The sequence below is a fragment of the Misgurnus anguillicaudatus genome, chromosome 5, assembly GCF_027580225.2.
Source record: "Misgurnus anguillicaudatus chromosome 5, ASM2758022v2, whole genome shotgun sequence".
Classification (NCBI taxonomy): Eukaryota; Metazoa; Chordata; class Actinopteri; order Cypriniformes; family Cobitidae; genus Misgurnus; species Misgurnus anguillicaudatus.
In genome coordinates, this window is record NC_073341.2 from 6,577,425 (window position 1) to 6,596,745 (window position 19,321).

General features: G+C 37.8%; 1 pseudogene; it reads left to right on the forward strand.

The window, feature by feature from the left end:
* The first annotated feature begins 3,280 nt into the window (after nucleotides 1–3,280).
* Nucleotides 3,281–19,321, forward strand: part of LOC129413447 (taste receptor type 1 member 1-like) — a 52,319-nt pseudogene continuing 36,278 nt past the window's right edge.

Below are 19,321 nucleotides of genomic sequence, written 5' to 3' on the forward strand. Positions count from 1 at the left end.
AGTGTGTTTCAAACAGTCATGACTTTGACCAATTTAAAAGAAACTAATGAAATATTTAAAAACACATTGTAGACTGCATCATTCGTTCTCTGCCCAGCAGCACTAAATGATTCCTCATCTATCTAGAAGTTAATAATCTTCAGAAATAGATACATCTAAATCTTATGCTTAAACTGTTGAAGGGAAACACGATCAACTGGTTCATGCTGTCAATCACTGAGTGATTTTTTATTTTATCGTAAAACTTCAGAAAACCAGCTAATGTGCCATGGGCTTTTTATGTCTATAATTGTCTATTGTGTCTATATCTGTCATTACACTTACCAGAACAGCAAGAAAACAATGTGGATTAAACAAATCACAGTTATATAAATTACACTAACCGTCAAAAAAGCGTCTTTAAGAGGTTTTTCTCATAAATGCATGTTAAATAAAGTAATGTGAACTTGAGATTTTTATACTGTTATTAAACTGCACAGGAGGATGCACTGCAAACGCAGCCGGTGTGAAAGCACAATGGACACGCACGGCAAACACTCTCCTCACGCGATGCTCATGCTATGCATACGTGCAAAGACATAGAGGTAGGCTTAAACTTATAGATTTACTTTGGCTAATCTTTCGTGATTTCCTTCTAGAAAATGTTCTATCATCTTAATCCAGTTAACAAATTTAGATTATATGGCTATTTAAGTGAACTGAGATGTCTAAGTACTCTAGCCTCTTTTACTGCATAACATGTTTTTACTTGTTCTCCACAGTGATGAAATGCATTAGCATTATTTATTTGTTAAAAATATAATTGTTATTTATTTATTTAAAACACTTTATTTCACAGTATTCAGTATTAAATCTTAATTGTATCAAATAAAATACAAATTATATGAAAATGTACACAGTAAATATGCCAGGGCCTAATAATTTACTCACCTCCATATCCTCCAAGATGTTTATGTCTTTCTTTTCTTTGATCTGAGATGAAATTAAGTTTTTGGAAAAATAAAAAATATGTGCTTATATACATTTTTTAATTTGTTTCTTGGCGAAAATAACAATCGTTGTGCTAGGCATAAAATTTTTTTGTTTGGTTCTGGTTTCCGACCGACCCTGCCAATTTATGTGCGACCCAAATTTATTTTATGAGCTTGGGGAAGAAATAATACACATTAAATAAATACACAAATAAAAAAACTTTGAGGCGAACTATAATTTACCTTTTAGTACAGCACCGTTTTTGTAAAGCACGCGTCCTCCAGCAACAAACAAAGCAGCTACACGGTCGTTAACACAATAGTTCACAGATCGTTGTCGCCACCTACAAAGGCACTGGTAAAGTGGTAATTTTTGGTGTGCATTCGAGGAGCTGTTTCGTGCACAGCAACGTGATCTTTTGCCCCGCCGAAAGTTGTAAATTACAGACAAAAAAAGACGAGCTGAACAACGATATGCAAGTGGGCTTTTCTCTTCCAGAGAGCACAAACCAAGGCTCATTTTTGCTGGCAGTAAGTAAATTATAATATTTGAATTTATGGTATTATGACCAGGGCTTGACATTAACACCCGCCAAACGCGGGTAAGATTTCGGCCGTAAGGCGGGTTGTAGTTTTCTTAAAAGTTATGCGAAATGATAAACAATACGCAATGTGACACTGGGAAACTACAACTCCCATGAGCATTCTGCACCCAGAGCAACGCACAGAGATCTGTTGAGAGACGCGCACGCGATCAGCGGGGCGTTGCGGACCAAAGCGTCACCTTCCAGAGAGCGCGCGAGAGCTGATGGATTTGCGAATGCACAAGAGGACGCAGTCTGAGCGCATACACACTTCGGGAAAGATAAAACAATTGCATGGAAGTGATTGAAGAGATATAAAGTGCGTGCAAACTCTCAGTGCAAGAGCGAAGAGAAATTCAGCGCATACCTGAATGCACACGAAATCAAAGAAAACCCGCCAGCTGAGAGGTTTGCGCATCATTTTAATGTAACAATAATGCCCTCCCGACATTTGTCATTAAAAGTCTTAAATCACTTTTATCAGAAACCATTTAGCTTATAAAATACATCTGCATGACAGTAAAATTAATGTACATACCTTGACAGTATTTACTGCTGTTGTTAATAAATATTTAAAGTGGTTATCGATGGGTTTTGTGTTTATCTTTTCAGTTTAGAATTAGTGTTTCTTCTACACCCCTGCTCTACTTTTAATATATTCATTCAAAGTTAATCTATTTATGCCTTACTTACTAGCATGTTTTTCATGCACTTTATATGATCTATACTGATATACCAGCTATATACCAGCTAATAAATGTTGTCTTAATTCGGGTAGTCAGAGTGCATTTGAAATTCAGTCTGCATCTAATTTAGCAAGTAAATTTGCTTGAATTAAAGTCATTTTAGGATGCCAAAGTCAAATTTAATCATATAAAATTTAACTTTGGCTAGTACCTTTGAAAAACAACTAGCCACTTTGGCTGGTGAGCAAAAAACTTAATGTCAAGCCCTGATTATGACATTTGTTAAAGAGTTCCACTTTTATACTTTAGCCACAGGCTCACGTAAGATATTTTTCATATCATACAGTGTTTCCCGCACATAAGTTAGACTAATTCTAGTTAGACAGATTCAACACCGCGGCCTCCACATATTGCGTTTCGTTATTTATTTATTTATTTACTTTAAAACACGCAGCGTATGTTCAGCTGCATTTACTGTTCCTGCTCTCTCTCTCTCTCTCTTTCTCTCTCTCTCTCTCTCACACACACTCACACACACAATTAAAAAGAGATAATCCATGGAGATACGTGGCTCTGCGCTGCGTGAGACAAACACGCAATATGGCCAAAGTCACCTCAAATATATCCGCTATTCAATTTAAATATTTAACAATTTCCTACCTAACCCTTGCTGCCACTGTAAAAAAAATAAAAAATAAAATAAAATAAATTCCCTACCGACCCATGACCTAAACTGACAACCAACCAGAACCAAACTTATTTTTTTATGCCCTATGCCTTTTTACAATTTTAAGATGCATTGAATCTGTTAACTGTTAAGGTCCAATATGGTCCTGAATTGAAGTATTAAATAATAAAAAAAAATTTGTCCTGGGATGTTTTTTTTTTTACTTAATTTCTTCTTGACTGAACAAAGAAAAACATCTTGGATGACATGGGGGTGAGTAAATTATCAGGATTTTTTAATGAAAGTGGAATAATCCCTTAACCTGCAAGCAAAAGTTTTGACTCAAACGCACAAAAGTTTTTGACCCGCAAATGAAAACAGCATAGGATATAGCAAAATGTAGGGACACGCGATGAAACTGCTCAAAGAAAACCTCGTATTGCAAAGAATTTGGTTAACAATTACTGTATTTTGTAATTAAAATAATTTTAAGATTTTAAAACCTGCAATTTTTTATTAATGCAATAAAAAAATAGTAACTCCATATTTTTCTAAGGCATGTTTATAAAAATGCTAATAATTTAACTAAGGCCTAATTTAACTAAGGCCTAGACCTGGCTTTAGCTAAGCCATCTGTCAAACCAGGCCTGAGTGATGCCCAAACATGTGAATAAACAATGTGGTTCAAGCAAATTAAATTTGTTTTAAGCAAATTAAACTGTAGTATAATAACCACCACACATCTCTGTTTCATGAGAAACAATCCATTTTAAATCATGTTTCTTAGTCGCATTTACACTTTCCTTGTGGCCTTTCTTAACTGCATCAAAGTTTCTTGTTCATCATCTGAGTTCAGTTTAGATGGAGATTACTTATTGGGTGGACTTTTTCCCACACTGAAAAAAAATGATCCATTGAATTTAATCAATTTTTTAAGGTAAGTGGTTGCAATCAATTTATTTAAGCTACATTTAAACAAAAAAGATTTGTAATGTAAAATAAAATATAAAACTTTTATTTAAATGTAGCTTAAATAAATTGATTGCAACCACTTACCCTGAAAAAAAATTGATTAAATTCAATGAATCATTTTTTTCAGTGCATACATGAAGCTGAACATGCAGCACCCCTGTTTTCCCCAGAGGCCATTGAATGTTCCAGGTAAGCAAGTATATTTTCTTTATTTATCAGATGAATATTACACATTTACACCTTTCTGAAACAAAATTTAACAGTGATTATCTACCTTACAAATGTTTTCTGCTATAGGCAAACTTTCTCAAACTCTGGCTATCAGATGTTTCAAGTAATGAGGTTTGCTGTTGAGGAGATTAATAACTCAACCACCCTGCTGCCCAATGTCTCTCTGGGTTATGAAGTTTTTGATCATTGTTCAGACACTAGGAATTTCCCTTCAGTCTTCAGTTTTATCTCACAGAGCGGATCAATAAATCCTCAAGAAAAACTCAATAGCCATCAGACTAAAATCATTGCTTTAACAGGACCATATGGAAATACAAAAACTATTACTATTGCACCACTGATCACAATGGACCTTATACCACTGGTAAATTATTCATGTTTAATAACAAACACACATACTTCATAACCTCCATCCAGTGCTGCCAGACTTTATCACTTTAACACAAAGGGCCCTATTTTAACGATCTGAAACGCAAGTCCGAAGCGCAAAGCGCAAGTGACTTTGTGGGCGGATCTTGGGCGCTGTTGCTATTTTCCCGGCGGGAGAAATAAGTCTTGCGCCGGGCGCAAATCAATAAGGGGTTGGTCTGAAGTAGGTTCATTATTCATAGGTGTGGTTTGGGCGTAACGTCAAATAAACCAATCAGAATGCTATCCAACATTCCCTTTAAACGCACGGGCGCAAGTTCCATGGCGGGTTGCTATTATTATGACGGATTTGACAGGCGCACGCCAGGAGCGGTTCACAGCCGAGGAGACCGACGTTCTCTGTAAGAACAGTCAAAGACAGAGAAGTTGTTTTGTATGAGGATGGCAGAAACCCGCCCAAATCAGCGTCGGTTAAACAGGCGTGAGAGGAAATAGCCGCAATTGTCTCATCAGCTGCGCCAAGCACTACAATGATGTCAGGAGACGGGGGATCCCAAGCTTGCCAGCATAAATCGGGCATGCCGGGCACACAGGAGGACATCGCTGCGTCCACCCTCACCGCTGAAAGGGTTTGGGGGCTTTGAAATCAGACACAAGAAACGCAAGCAAGGTCCAACCCCAAAGTACACTTACAAATCAAGTTCACATGAAGGTTTCTTATGAAAACGTTTTAATTATTTTTTAGATCAAATAAACGTAATACAGCCACACAACAAACTTATGAAAATATTTTAATCGTTATTTGCATGATAATTGCTTAACGCTGCCACACAAAAAAAAAAAATCTATCACCACAATGCTCACCACAATGATTTCCCTTATCTCATGTGTTAATATTTTTTATTGTAACAATTTATGATTTGCAAAATTAACTGTTGCATCTGTGTAGATTAGATAAGCAATGCGCGTTGTGCACGCTATACATTATGGTCAAGCATGCGCCTTTAAAATAGCATAATGAACCACGCGCAACGCGCCACTGACTTTAGACTAGTTTTTTTTTGGTTAGTAGCACAATTGTTTTTTGAAACTGCAAAATAGCATAAGAGATGGTTTGTGCCGGAGCACGCCTCCTTTTTTGCGCTGAACCGCCCAGGGAGCGCAAGTTCATTCCCTAGTTTGCCGACGTCCGTCTGTGGAGGGAAAAACCCGCTGTGCGCCGGTGCAAAATACGAAATGATACATGCGTCACTGACAAAGTCAATTGCGCTAGGTGCAAGATAGGGCCCAGAGACACATATACAACAGGTAAAATAAGTATTGAACACATCACCATTTCTTTAGTAAATATATTTCTAAAGGTGTTTTGAAATTTTCAGACATGCAAAGAAATTAAACCATAGATTTCCATAAATGTAATTTAAAATTTATGGAAAAAAACTAAAGATCAGAGTTCATAGAAGATTTGAAGTGGAAGAATAAAAAGGGTCAAAATCACATCTGTGAGATCATGTTGCATAAACTGAAGCAACAAGGGTAAGAAAATAGGACAAAACAGTTGAGTAACCAATCCATGAGAATGCCACAGAAAAAGACAGTCCGTGGCAGGGCCACAGAAAAATTAGCAAAAAATTCTGTGACTATCCCACGGAAATTCGTGAGATCAGGGTTTTATTTTTTTGAATGTGAAGATTGCATGGGTTGTTACCAACATCTGGTGAAAATTTCATTCAAATTGTGTTGTGTTCAATACTTATTTTACCCACTGAAAGTACTTTACTGCATAAAACTAAACATTTAGTGTTATAAATGTATAATAAATGTAAAAAGTTAGAAAAATTGTCAGGCAAATTTAATACAAACGTTCTTCTTTTTTAAAGGTTAATTATGGAGCTACCAGCTATACACTGAGTAATAAACTTCAGTATCCATCTTTTATAAGAACAATCCCTAGCAACAAAGACTTGATACAGATGATTATTCACATCATCCGGTGGTTTAGATGGAACTGGGTTGCTTTTCTTGGAGACCCAGACAGCGAGGATGGCCGACAACTGTTTAACAATTATATCAAAAATACTGGCATTTGTTTGGCTTATCAAGAGATTCTGAGCCAAAGTGCAAACTACAGTCTAACTGTGCATTCAGACCGCCACCGGCGAGAGCGTCAAAGTGGCCGGAAGTCATTCATTTTCAATGAGAGCCGGCGGCGAGCTCCGGCGAGCAGGGGCGCGGCGCGTCATGTACAGCGTGAGCGTCGAGGAGAGTTGAAATTCAACTCAACTTTATGGTAATGAGATATGACGCGGTTCGGCGGCAACCAATCGGAAGGCGGAAATGTTCGGCGGCAACCAATCGGAAGGTGAAAACCTCCGCCTGAGAGGAGTTCAGAGAATGCATTCGAGCGTCAGAGCGTCCATTACGCCTTTTCTTTAGCGTCGTTGGCAGGGCAGCCAGAGCTTTTATTGACGCTCTCGCCGGTGGCGGTCTAAATGCACAGTAACTCTTTAAAAGATTGATAAGCTCAACATCAATGTTATTGTTGTTTTCGCTGCGCGACAATATGCAAAAAATATCATCAAAGCAGCCATAACAAACAACATTCGAGACAAAGTTTGGATTGCAAGTGAAACATGGTCAGCATCAGCAGCTTCTAAAAGAACCAGGAATTGAGAAAATTGGAACAATTATTGGCATTACAGAGAGATTTTTGTCATTGCCAGGATTTAAAGAATTCATTTATAAAACCAAAGAAACAACTGAGGTTTATCCTAATGATAACACTGAGAGTGAAATCCACACAAATACATGTAATCAAGATTGTGACAACTGCTCATTGGTGACCGCAGAGGAAATTATAAATGAAGATCCCACATTCTCTATTTCCATCTACGCTGCCATATACACCATAGCTCATGCATTACATAAAGTTCTGCACTGCAACATGAACCAATGCAACAAAAATACAACAGTTAAGCCATACATGGTGAGTAAATACATTGAAATATGTTTTTAACCCTCAAATGATGTTAATTAGCACTGCTGTTAGTGGACAAATTTGGGCACTCTGTGATTTCACTTAAATTCTGCGTAATGTCAAGAAACATTTTTTTATTATTTTTTATCAATTTAAAAACTTTCATGTATTTATTTTATTATTTTTTCCCCATTAATTACTTAAATTACATAAATTAAAAAAGCTTTTTTATGTTTTTCACACAAAAAGATTTTCATAAAAATTCCATTCCACCACAGTTAAAACCCTCAAAATATTTCCCACTTTTGTTTTTTTGGCGCATTTGATGGAATCAAAATTGCAATTACATGAAATTTCAATGTTTGTTCTACTCACTGATCGCAAATGCTGAAATCTATTAATCAATGTTGTAGCAAACTTAACATTCTAAGTTTGTAGATTTATCACTATTTAAAATTAAAAACTAAGGTATGACTGTGCAAAGATGCCACAATATGCTTACAAACAAATTTGACCTTATTAAATACAATCATTTAAGAAAACAAATTTCAAGAACGAGGACCATGGTCTCTGCCTCTTTGCCATTGTGCTGATACAGAAGGAGTTGAAAACTTAACTTTAGCATTGTTTTATCTGGAAGCATCATCAAACTTAGAAAAAGTAAGCCAATGTTTGTGCTGATCTGTCTCATTTCGCTTACATTAGTCCTCGACAGCACTTGAGGGTTAAATGTGTAACTTTTTATATGTATGTTTGCTTTTAGTTGTGTTGTTGTTGTTGTTATTATTGTTATCTTCATCTGTACCATCCAACTCAGAACTCTGCTCTTAGTAAAGCCTTCCGAGAACTCTGCATTCCCCTCTCAGAAAAGCAATCTCATCAAATTTCATCCCCGCATATTCACACTTATTAATGGCTTATGACAACAGGAACCCTCCCAAACCCCCAAATCCTTAGTAATATCAACAGGCCTGTTTACTCTTGCCCAGCTGGCCCAGTTTGTTGTGATTAGTCTATCCGCAGACAGTGTGTGTCAGACAGGAAACGCCCATTGCCATTATAATGGCACATATGTACAAACAAACGTGTTTGACAAACATTAAAGTTTGTAAACCAACAACCTGCTACATGCTTTATCAATTCTCTGAGTAATAAGAACAATCGCGTTTTATAGATTTAAAATGCGAGTGGTTTGCATCTTTATCTTTTGAAACTTTACAACTTATGCCAAGATGACAGCTTAATGCAATGTTCTAAATTCAAAAGCAGGTAAACAAGTGGAAAAAGAAAGATAGCACTGTACTCACCTGCACATGTTGTTTCTGATGTAAAAAGTGTTCACAAACACTTCTCTTTCTTTACCGATTGTTCCACAGAATCGCGTCTTTGTTAATGTAATGAGTAGTCCACATCATACTAATCATCCTTTGGAAGAGAAAATAACACAGATTTGCTTTCACAGCGCGGAACAAACAACCTCTTCTCAACATGACGTGAACCACACCAACTAGCTGAAGTGTTTAAGCATCGTGGGTCAGTGTAGACATCGTTCGTAGTAAACCAGCCATAGACGGATATCTTGCAAATGTGTTTCTTCGTGACGTAGATACATAACAGAAAAAAAGATGTTTCAGAGTCGACTATGTTGGAAGACAATAACAAAAGTTATGGTTATCTGAGGTCGGCTGATCGCTGTGATTTACAGGAACGGAATTTTGAGAAAACAGGTTTAAAGACAGGCAATCAAAATAAAAGCACAACAGTCAAGCTTTAAAAAATACTTTACTGTGAAAAATACTTATTTTAGTCACTGTACGTGTTGGTAAACATACAAAATGGTTACTTTGACCCCAAAGAACACACAACACTTTTTAAGATTTGAACATTTTTATGTTATTGTATTATATTATCCGAGTAAACAACTTTGTTAAATTTTGTTTTAATTCAGAACTGTTAGAATTAAACAGCAAAGTGTTACCTTTGTGCAAACCGGACAGGTTTCATTTTATTTTAATTATTTTATATTTGTGTATGTATTTGGGTTAATATGGTTTTATTTATTTATTTGTATAATCGAGAATGAAACCAGGAGTAAGAGAAATAGAGTGTAGTAGACGTATTATCAGATTCACCCAATGGAACACAGGGGGTGCTAATGCACCTATAAGCTAGATGCCAACCACTGTTAAAAGAGAGGAAGACAGGCTTTGTTGGTAGTGGAGCCAAACGTTGACAGGATGTCTGATGGAGCAGAAGTCGCGGTGCTTAAAACTGCTGATGCAGATGTTTAAGCATGTCGTGGTGCTCTTTAGGGCTACTCCTGTAGGCACAACAGAACTGAGAGATGCATGTGTTTTCGACAGGTTTCTGCAGCGGCTTTATTTTTCTTACATTACATGTGTGCCACTAAAGCTTTGATGCCCACTGTTCCCAGTTTTAAAACGTTCTTGCAAAATAAACAACGGATCCCGTACACTAACTGGTCTTTATCCAAAGATCTCCTGATATCCTCTGTTGTCACTGTCGATCTGTGCATTTAAGTCGGCCATAACTACAATGATGTTTCTGCTCGGATGGTTCTGGACGATGGGGAGCTACTGTACTGTACTACTGTGTAGCACTGGATAACATCCATATTGATTCTCCTCATCCTGGTTCGGAAGGAAGCTACTAGGATCAGTGGTCCATGTGCCTCCCAGACAGTGGGCATTCTCTGTGCAGTCTTGGAAAGCATCAGGGCTACTCCATGTGTGTGAGGTGCAGCGTCATCTTCATGTCCTGAGAACAGCACTAGCTCTCCGGTGCCGAGTCTCTTTTGGCCTGCACCATTTTATCTGGACTCACTGATTCCCAACATTGTTAGGTTGTAGCTCCTCATCTGCCCGCTTCGAACATGGTGCAGACATTCCATGTTCCGAAGGTAGATGTGGTTCTGGTAGACAAAATGTTTGTCGGCCTGATAGCTTCCAGGAGTCTTTCACTATCAGGCGTCATAGTTTCTCCGGCAGGGGGTCCTTCTTTCCCCAGGGCCTTGGTGTCTTTTGATTGTCTTGTTAACATTTCTGTAGCGGCGGTTGTTTTTTTACGAGGAGGGGTTGCTAGCCCCTGGCCCAACCCTCCTCCTTTCGCACCCGGGCTTGGGACCGGCTATGGCGGAGTACTATATTTTCTCAAATTCTCTGCTGGTATGGGTAACAATAATATAGATCATTTATTTACTAGGCTGTGAAAAACATAAAGGGAGAAGTCAGACTTCTGGTTGTTAGTGATCCTGCTTATCCATTACTTGACTGGTTGATCAAGGGACATTTAATGTGTACCTCAGTTTACTCAGAGTAGATGTAGAGATGGGGTTTGGCAAGCTCAAGTCGAGGTGGCGAGTACTCCTTAAAAGGAGGGACTTTCACTTCTCCTTCGCTCCAACAATGTTAGCAACATTTTGCGCTTTACACAATTATTGTGAGAAGCAGAATGATGGGGGCAGTTTCAACTGGTTGGAAGACATTTCTCAAAGTGATCAGATCTACCAGCAGCCTACCCATCCAGCTCACACTTTTGTTGGCACAAGAAATACAAGAGAAGCACTAACCAAGTACTTGGCCTCTAACTTATCTCTTTGTAAAGGTCACCTACACTAACAATAGACATTTCTAGAGAGAACATCAGCATTCATTTGCGAAGGAAATGAGAAAAAACATGTGAATTTGTGAACAAACCATTTATTGTAAATTTTGATCAGTTTTGCCATGTGTTTTTCTGTAGCACATTTAAATGATCTTTTAGAAAACAACAAATGCCAGTAAAACCAGACTATACCAAAAATATAAACTACTGTGCAAAATTTTGTTACATTTTTTTATCTTGCTTAAGTTAAGCAATCTGCAGAGTTTTAATACAAGCAGCACATTTAACGTGCTTAACAAAAATGTTCAAAGTAAACATGTTTAAACTCACAAGTGCATATCTCAAAAATCTGAAACAAATAAAATTATATGTTTGTCCTCAAACAAACATTTTGCATAGGTACTTTGTTCTCTTGTAACTACATCAACAATATCAAAGATTCATGAACGAGTACATGTTACCGTGGTAAGTGCTAGATGAAGTGCTGTGAGAACTGAGAACATTGCTGTCAGAGTAACTGTGAGTTCACACCAGACGCGCTTGGGGCGGCAAAAACGCGGTATTCGCGCGTAGTTAAACGATTGAACCTTTGCGGAAAAAACAAGCATTTGACGCGCGTCCGAGGCAAAATCCGCTTCTTGTAGGAGGGGCCAGTGCTATGCGGTTGTATGTTTGCAAGATGGCTGATGATGAATGTGCTTTTATCGAGAGAGTTGGCGGTTTGTATTTGCTCTGGAGAGCAGAACAGCGGCGTAGGAGTCAGCGTCGCCGTACTTGGGTCCATCCGACCCTCCGGAGACGTTCGCAGTTTGGCGAGTTCCATCATTTGCTCCAGGAGCTGCGCCTGGATGACGGCTGCTTTCAGCTGTACTTCCGCCTGTCTCGCGCCCAATTTGATGACCTGTTGTCCCGTGTTGGAGCGAGGATCACCCTTCAGGACACCAACTACAGACGCTCTATCCCAGCTGCGGAGCGCCTGTCTATCTGTCTTCGGTTAGTACATTTATATGTAACGTTATTTTAAATACAGTATATTATATCCCTTACGAAAATTAGCCATGGTTTTATTTTGGTAAAAGTGTAGTAACCATGTTTTTTGGTGTATTGATTACTATGAGCAAAATCTACAATAACCATGTTTTACTACAATAACCATGTTTTTTTTACTGTTGTTAAACCATGGTTAATTTCGTAAGGGATGTATTAAATACAATATGCTAATATACGCTATGCTATCAATGTTTTTCCAACTACGGATACCAAATGAACCATGGTTTTACTACAGTTAAAACACAAAAACATGGTAACTGTAGTAAAACCATGGTTACTGTAGTAAAACCATGGTAATCACAAAATAACCATGGTTCTGACAACTATAGTTTTCAAAAATGATAGTTTAATTATGGTTACTGTAGTAAAACCATGGTTTTGCTTATAGTAATAAATACACCAAAAAATGGTTACTACACTTTTACCACAATAAAACCATGGTTAATTTTCGTAAGGGCACTGTTGGTGCTCAGTAGGTCTTTGTATTTTAAGTACTGATTTAGTTTTATGTGGACCTGATTTTTTCTAGTAAAATAGTGGTTTAGACCTGGTTGAGTCCTACTTTTGTCCTGTGTTGTCCTAATTTAGTCCTGGTTTTTCAGTCACAGTTTAATCCTTGTTAAATTTTGATTTAGGCTTCCTTTAAATTCAATAAAGTGGTTGTATTGCAGTTTGCTTATAGTAATATAATAATAATATATTAATAAAATATTATAATAATATTTATAACAATGTTTTCTAGGTTTCTTGCCACTGGAGACTCATTCAGGTCCATAGCGTCCAGCTACAGGGTTGAGTCTCAGTCACAGTGGAGGATGTACCGGCGGGTCATCGAGCTAAAGCCTGAAGTTGTAGAGAAGTGTGTGAAGGCAACATGTGTTCTCCACAACTTCATAAGATGTTCAGAGGGGAGAGAGGCACCTGCTTTGAGGGGCGCAGGAAATGCTGGAGAACAGCCACTGCCAGGTCTGGGTCGGGTTGCGGCAAACAACTCCTGCAGAGAGGCTGTCCGGGTGAGGGATGTATTCATGGCACACTTCTCGGCGGAGGGAGCAGTACCATGGCAGCCGACAGAGTAGTGTTTGAAGTCCTGCTCGTGACTTCCCCACAACGGCTCTTTTAAGAGCCAACCACAATCCTATAAAGAGCATCATAAAAGAGTTTTACCTCCATTACCAATAATCTTACATAGAACATATTGCATTTAATCTTAAAACACACATACATAAATACATACATATCACACACACATATATATGTATATATGTGTGTGTGTGTGTGTGTGTGTGTTTTACGATTAAATGCAATATGTTTTCTATGTAAGATTATTGGTTTGTATGTTGTTTTGTTTTGCCTCCTTTCTTTAGCAGGTCATGCCTGCACTGTGTCTGGTCTATCTGTCTGCTCTACTCCTGCTGGCCCAGTTCCAGGCTGTCAGGTCCACCAAAACATACACATTTAATTTTAGACCCTGAGTCATTAACTTTTTTTAAATGGTAGGTTTTCCACGTTAGTATATAAGGTAAAGTGATAAGGTAACACTTTATAATAATGTTCATAAGTTAACATTAGTTAATGTATTAACTAACATGAACAAACCATGAGCAATACATTTGTTACAGTATTTATTAATCTTTGTTAATGTTAGTTAATAGAAATAAAGCTGTTCATTGTTTGTTCATGCTATTTCACAGTGCATTAACTAACGTTAACCAAATTTTAATAAAGTATTAGTAATTGTTGAAATTAACATTAAAGGCGGAGTCCATAATGTTTGAAAAACGCGTTGGAAAAGGAGATGGGCCGACTACCAAAACACACTTATAGCCAATCAAATCAAATCAAATGCCGGGTTGCGTATGTGTGGGGCGGGTCTATCAACAGAAGGTCCAGATTCTATTGGGGTAGGGGCGTGTTTGTTTAGGTGATTTCAAATATCAACATTGGCTTTCAAACATCATGGACTCCGCCTTTAATAAAGATTAATAAATGCTGTAACAAATGTATTGCTCATGGTTTGTTCATGTTAACTTATGTAGTTAAGTAATGTTAACTAAAGAACATTATTGTAAAGTGTTACCAGTGATAAAGGCATACATTATTAGTAGTTCATGCATGGTAAACAATCCCATATTTGGAGTTGTTCATCTAATTCAGAAATGTATGACTGCAAGTTTGTCACATTCATAAGTAACATAGCTGAACAATGTCATTCCTCTTTTGATGTTTAATAATTCTATAGGTATGTGCAATTTCTTTGTTCAGGTTATTACTGTAAAACAATTTATACTGTCATTTATTTTTGTATTGATAATAAATGGAGCCAGCCTCCAAAAGTAATTAAACTTTACGGTGATTTCTTTGTTTCCCTTCCACAACACTGTCCATAAAGTAATGTTTCAGAAAATCAAGATTTAGATATGGAAAAAATAGCATTCAATACAAAATGAATGTGTGTCATATATTGACATCAAGTTTTTATGTGATAAAACACTTGCTTTGTTGTACATTAGAATCACACCAGGCATTAAGTCATATTTCAAAATAATTTATTCAGACATAAAAAAATAATCACTTTGGTGATTGTATAAAACATTTCATTAAGCAAAATAAATAAAATCACATAAAAATATAAAAACTATATACAAAGAACATTTACAACTATTTTAAATGCAGGAATAAAAAGGATCTTGCTTGGGAAGAACTGAGAGATTAAAGTAAAGGAGAGGAAAAAGGAGAGCTTGGTTCCCTTGGTTCTGGTTCCTATCCTGCAGAAAGTGCTGCCTCAAAATTAATCTGTAGGCTCTAAATTCAGAACTACTGTAATGTTGTCATAAAGTAATTTGTACATCTGAAATTTGACGTATTCTCTTCTGTGAGGCGGCACCATCTGCAGGGTAGGAACCAGACCCATAAGGAAGAGCTCTTCATCCGAGAGTGGTGGCGGACGTTCTCTCTAGCGAAGTGCAAAAGTCTACGTTGAACGTAGACAGTTCGGCTCTCTGATTGGCCAAGAGTCTACGTTCACTGTAGACTCTAGGCCAATCAGAGAGCCGAACTGTCTACGTTCGTTGAACGTAGACAGTTACGGCCCTTCATTGGCCTAGAGTCTACGTTCACCGTAGACTCTAGGCCAATCAGAAAGCCGAACCATATACGTTCACCTGGCTACTAACTGGTTGGAAATACGCGGGTTGATCATTTGAAGGTAAGTAATAAATGATATACTATTATGTAAAAACAGAGAAATACGATGATATTATGTCAAAGTACAAGCTTAACGTTACGTGATTTAATTACTTATTCGATGATGCGTGACAACGAAGCGTCCGGTATCAAGATCGTTACGCTTCGTTGTCACTTGGCGACTAACTGGTTGGAAATAAGCGAATTGATAATTTGAATGCAAGTAAGAAATGACATACTATTATGTAAAAACAGAGAAATACGATGATATTACGTCAAAGTACAAGCTTAACGTTACGTGATTTAACTATTTATTCGATGACGCGTCACAACGAAGCGTCCGGTATCAAGATCGTTTGACTGTCCTTATGAAACTTAACCATGGCTTTACTAAATATATTAAATAAAATAAAACATGGTGGATATAGTTAAACCATGGTAACCGCAAATTAACCATGCTTTCACCCTACGAAAATTATCCATGGTTTAATTGTGGTAAAAAGTGTAGTAACCATGTTATTTTGGTGTATTGATTACTATCAGCAAAACCATGGTTTTACTACAGTAGCAGTGGTGTAACTATTGTTTTTGAAAAACATGGTTGTCAAAACTGGTTATTTTGTGGTAGCCATGATTTTATTGTGGTAAAAGTGTAGTAACCATGTTATTTAGGTGTATTGATTTCTATTAGCAAAACCATGGTTTTACTACAGTAGCAGTGGTGTAACTATTGTTTTTGAAAAACATGGTTGTCAAAACTATGGTTATTTTGTGGTATCCATAGTTTTACTACAGTAACCATGGTTTTTTGGTTTTGACTGTAGTTAATGTGATGACTGGTTTGGAAAATCAGGAAGCAAATGCAAGATAAGTGAAAACAGGTTTATTAAACAGATGACTCAGATGATATGACAGATGACACAGATGGTATGATGTGAGTTGAACAGACAAAGGCTGCGGTGACGGATCCAAGTGTTCGTGAGTGTAGTCAGACTGACGGGTGAAACCGGATACACAGACTGGTAGAACTCCACAGCGAAGACGAGACCACAGGAAACACACGACACGAGAACACGGGTGACAACGTAGTACAATCATCTGGCAGTGAGAGGAGAGAATGAGTGAGTATATATGCCGTGTGGTAACTACCACCAGCTGGAGCAAAGCAATCACGCACACCTGCACTCACTCAGATCATTAGCGATCAGACACTCACACACACACCTCAATCATACAGACAGACACAACACAGAAAGTCACGGTGGACTTATCCTACCGTGACAGTTAAACCATGGTTAATGTTTGTAAGGGTTGCTACCAGTGTTGGGTGTAACTAGTTACTAAGTAATTAGTTACAGTAATTAAATTACTTTTCCTTTGAAAAAGTAAAGTAAGGGATTAGTCTTATTTTTCTTGTAATCTAATTACAGTTACTTCTGATGTAACTAAATACTGTATATGGACTCTAAACAATTATATATACTATAATACAATAGTGTATTTAACATGGTTTAAGTTTACAATTCTCACTATTAACTGGTTGATTATTAGCATTAATATTAATGAGATGCTGGCTGTTTATTAATACTTAATAGCACATATTAATGCTTGATTCTGCAAAACCTTATTCTACATCCTTAACCCCCCCCATTTCTACCAATACCTAAAATTTATAACTTCTTTAGTATTAGTTGTTGGAGTATATATTGAGGCAAAAGTAGTTAATAGTTAGTTAATAGAGAGAATTGGACCCTAAAGTGGGACCAGAATAATTGATGTACATTTATATATTTTTTATTCGAGCCATTTCAAGCCTATCCTTGTATCATGTACTAAATAGGATTTAGAAAGTAATTAGTAATAAGTAATTAAATACTTTTTGTAGAGAGTAATTTCTAAAGTAATCTAATTACATGATTGAAGATGTAATTAGTAACTAGTAATTAATTACTTTTTTTGAGTAACTTACCCAACACTGGTTGCTACACCGACATAGTTTAATCGTGGTATTTGTTGTAACAAATGGCAATAACTTCACCAAAAACATGGTTATTACACTTTTACTAATAATAACATTTGGTTAATTTTCACCTGACTTTGTGCATTTATAATGTGTACACACATATGTACACATATAAAGAAATCAAAACATTAAAGTGCATAAATGAAGTTGTGTGTAATAAAGTAGAAATGAAACAGGAAAAAGTATTTTCCACATTAACTGAAATGTATTTGTGCATCATATAAAAAGTTACTCTGGGGTCCATAGAGGACACAAATGCCTGTCTGTCATTAAAGAAAAAAACAAAACTGTAAAAGACAAAAATAAGCCTTTCTTTGTGGACATGTTCAGATTCCCTCACTATAAAACCCCTAACCTAAATCATGACCTCCTGTATTTGTCATGGTAAGAATAATTTAGCATTATGATGATTACAACAGACTGTTTCCTACAGGAAAAGATGGATTCATTGCTGCCAAAGCTAACCATTTTTGACGCAAGTGTGCCAAAAAACAGACAGCAGTGCCTGCTTAGGGCAACAAAGGAGGCCAGGGCACTGGCACACCGCAACACGTGCTTCCAAAACACAACCGTCGGAAACCAAAAGACGGCTTGTGAGGAAGGTATATCTACATATATCTTGGCACTAGGGCAGTTGATGTGTTTTCACCTTATGTTTACACTGCAGCATATAATGTTTTTGTGCTTGTCATTAAAATGTCTGTGTCTTCAGCTAAAAAGAGATGTCGGCACTTTACCTCGACTCCATCAGAGGAGCAGTATCTCGGCCAGCTGCATTTGACGTTCGGAAAATACAATGGCCAAACGTTTAAATGGCTGGTCGAAAATGATGTTGGCTACATTAAGTAGTGAGTATGTTGCACAAGACAGAATAAAATTTTTCATAATTCCTTTTTTCCATAAATTAATTATATTATGTGACATTTCAGTATCATTGATCTGCATGTTAAAGAGTGCCGGCATCCAGAAAGAAAAAAAATTAATGACCGGTGGGTGAAGGACCTCCTCCTGAGGTATGTGCAGCTGTTTCCTCCAGTCTCCTGCCACCTCGAGGTCAACGTGGACAGGGCCATTTATGGGCAGGGCCGCTTCAGGTCGTTCACGTTCCTCGAGATGTGGCAGTGGTACAGCCTGCACAAGACACTTGAGGCTGACCCGCAAGCTGGAACCAGCCATGAGAGGAAAATGGCTCAGGAGGCGTACACTTCTACGAAGCAGTGGCTGGTGATGAAGGAGGATGATATCACCACAAAGTCCCTGAAGCGCTTCAGGCGCTACATTCTCGATAGAGAGGTAGGTAACTGTGACTTTAAACAGCCGTGATTGTTACTACACACATGCTATGTTCAGACAAACCTCAAAGCTGAAACTTCCCTCTACTTCACAGAAGCCTCCACCGGATGCCACTCCTCCTGCCGCCACTCCTCCTGCCGCCACTCCTCCTGCTGCCACTCCTCCTGCTGCCGCCACTCCTCCTGCCGCCACTCCTCCCGCCGCCACTCCTCCCGCCGCCACTCCTCCCGCCGCCACTCCTCCCGCCGCCACTCCTCCCGCCGCCACTCCTCCTGCAGCCACTGCCAGATCTTTAAGAAGAGAACCAGGATCAGACAGAGCTTTATTGCCAGGTATGTTTGCACACACAAGTAATATGTTTTGGTGAAAGACGCTTCTACAGCACAAAATAAAAGTGACAGGACACAGACAATAAAAATAATAAAATTAGAATTAGTAAAATACACAATATGCAAAAATAGATTAAAAAAAGAAAAAAAATATTTTCAAAAGACAATATACAAGATGTTATGTACAGGTATGTATGTACAAAGGCAATGAAATGTAAATAAAGTAGGTAAGAAGTGTGGTGTTGTTTAATAAATCAAGCTTCCCTGCAGCATGGTCCGATGACGCTCTGGACGACACAGTCTTGGTGGATGCCCTCGTCACTTTTGAAAGCCAGAGAGAGCTCTTGCCCATCTCCACC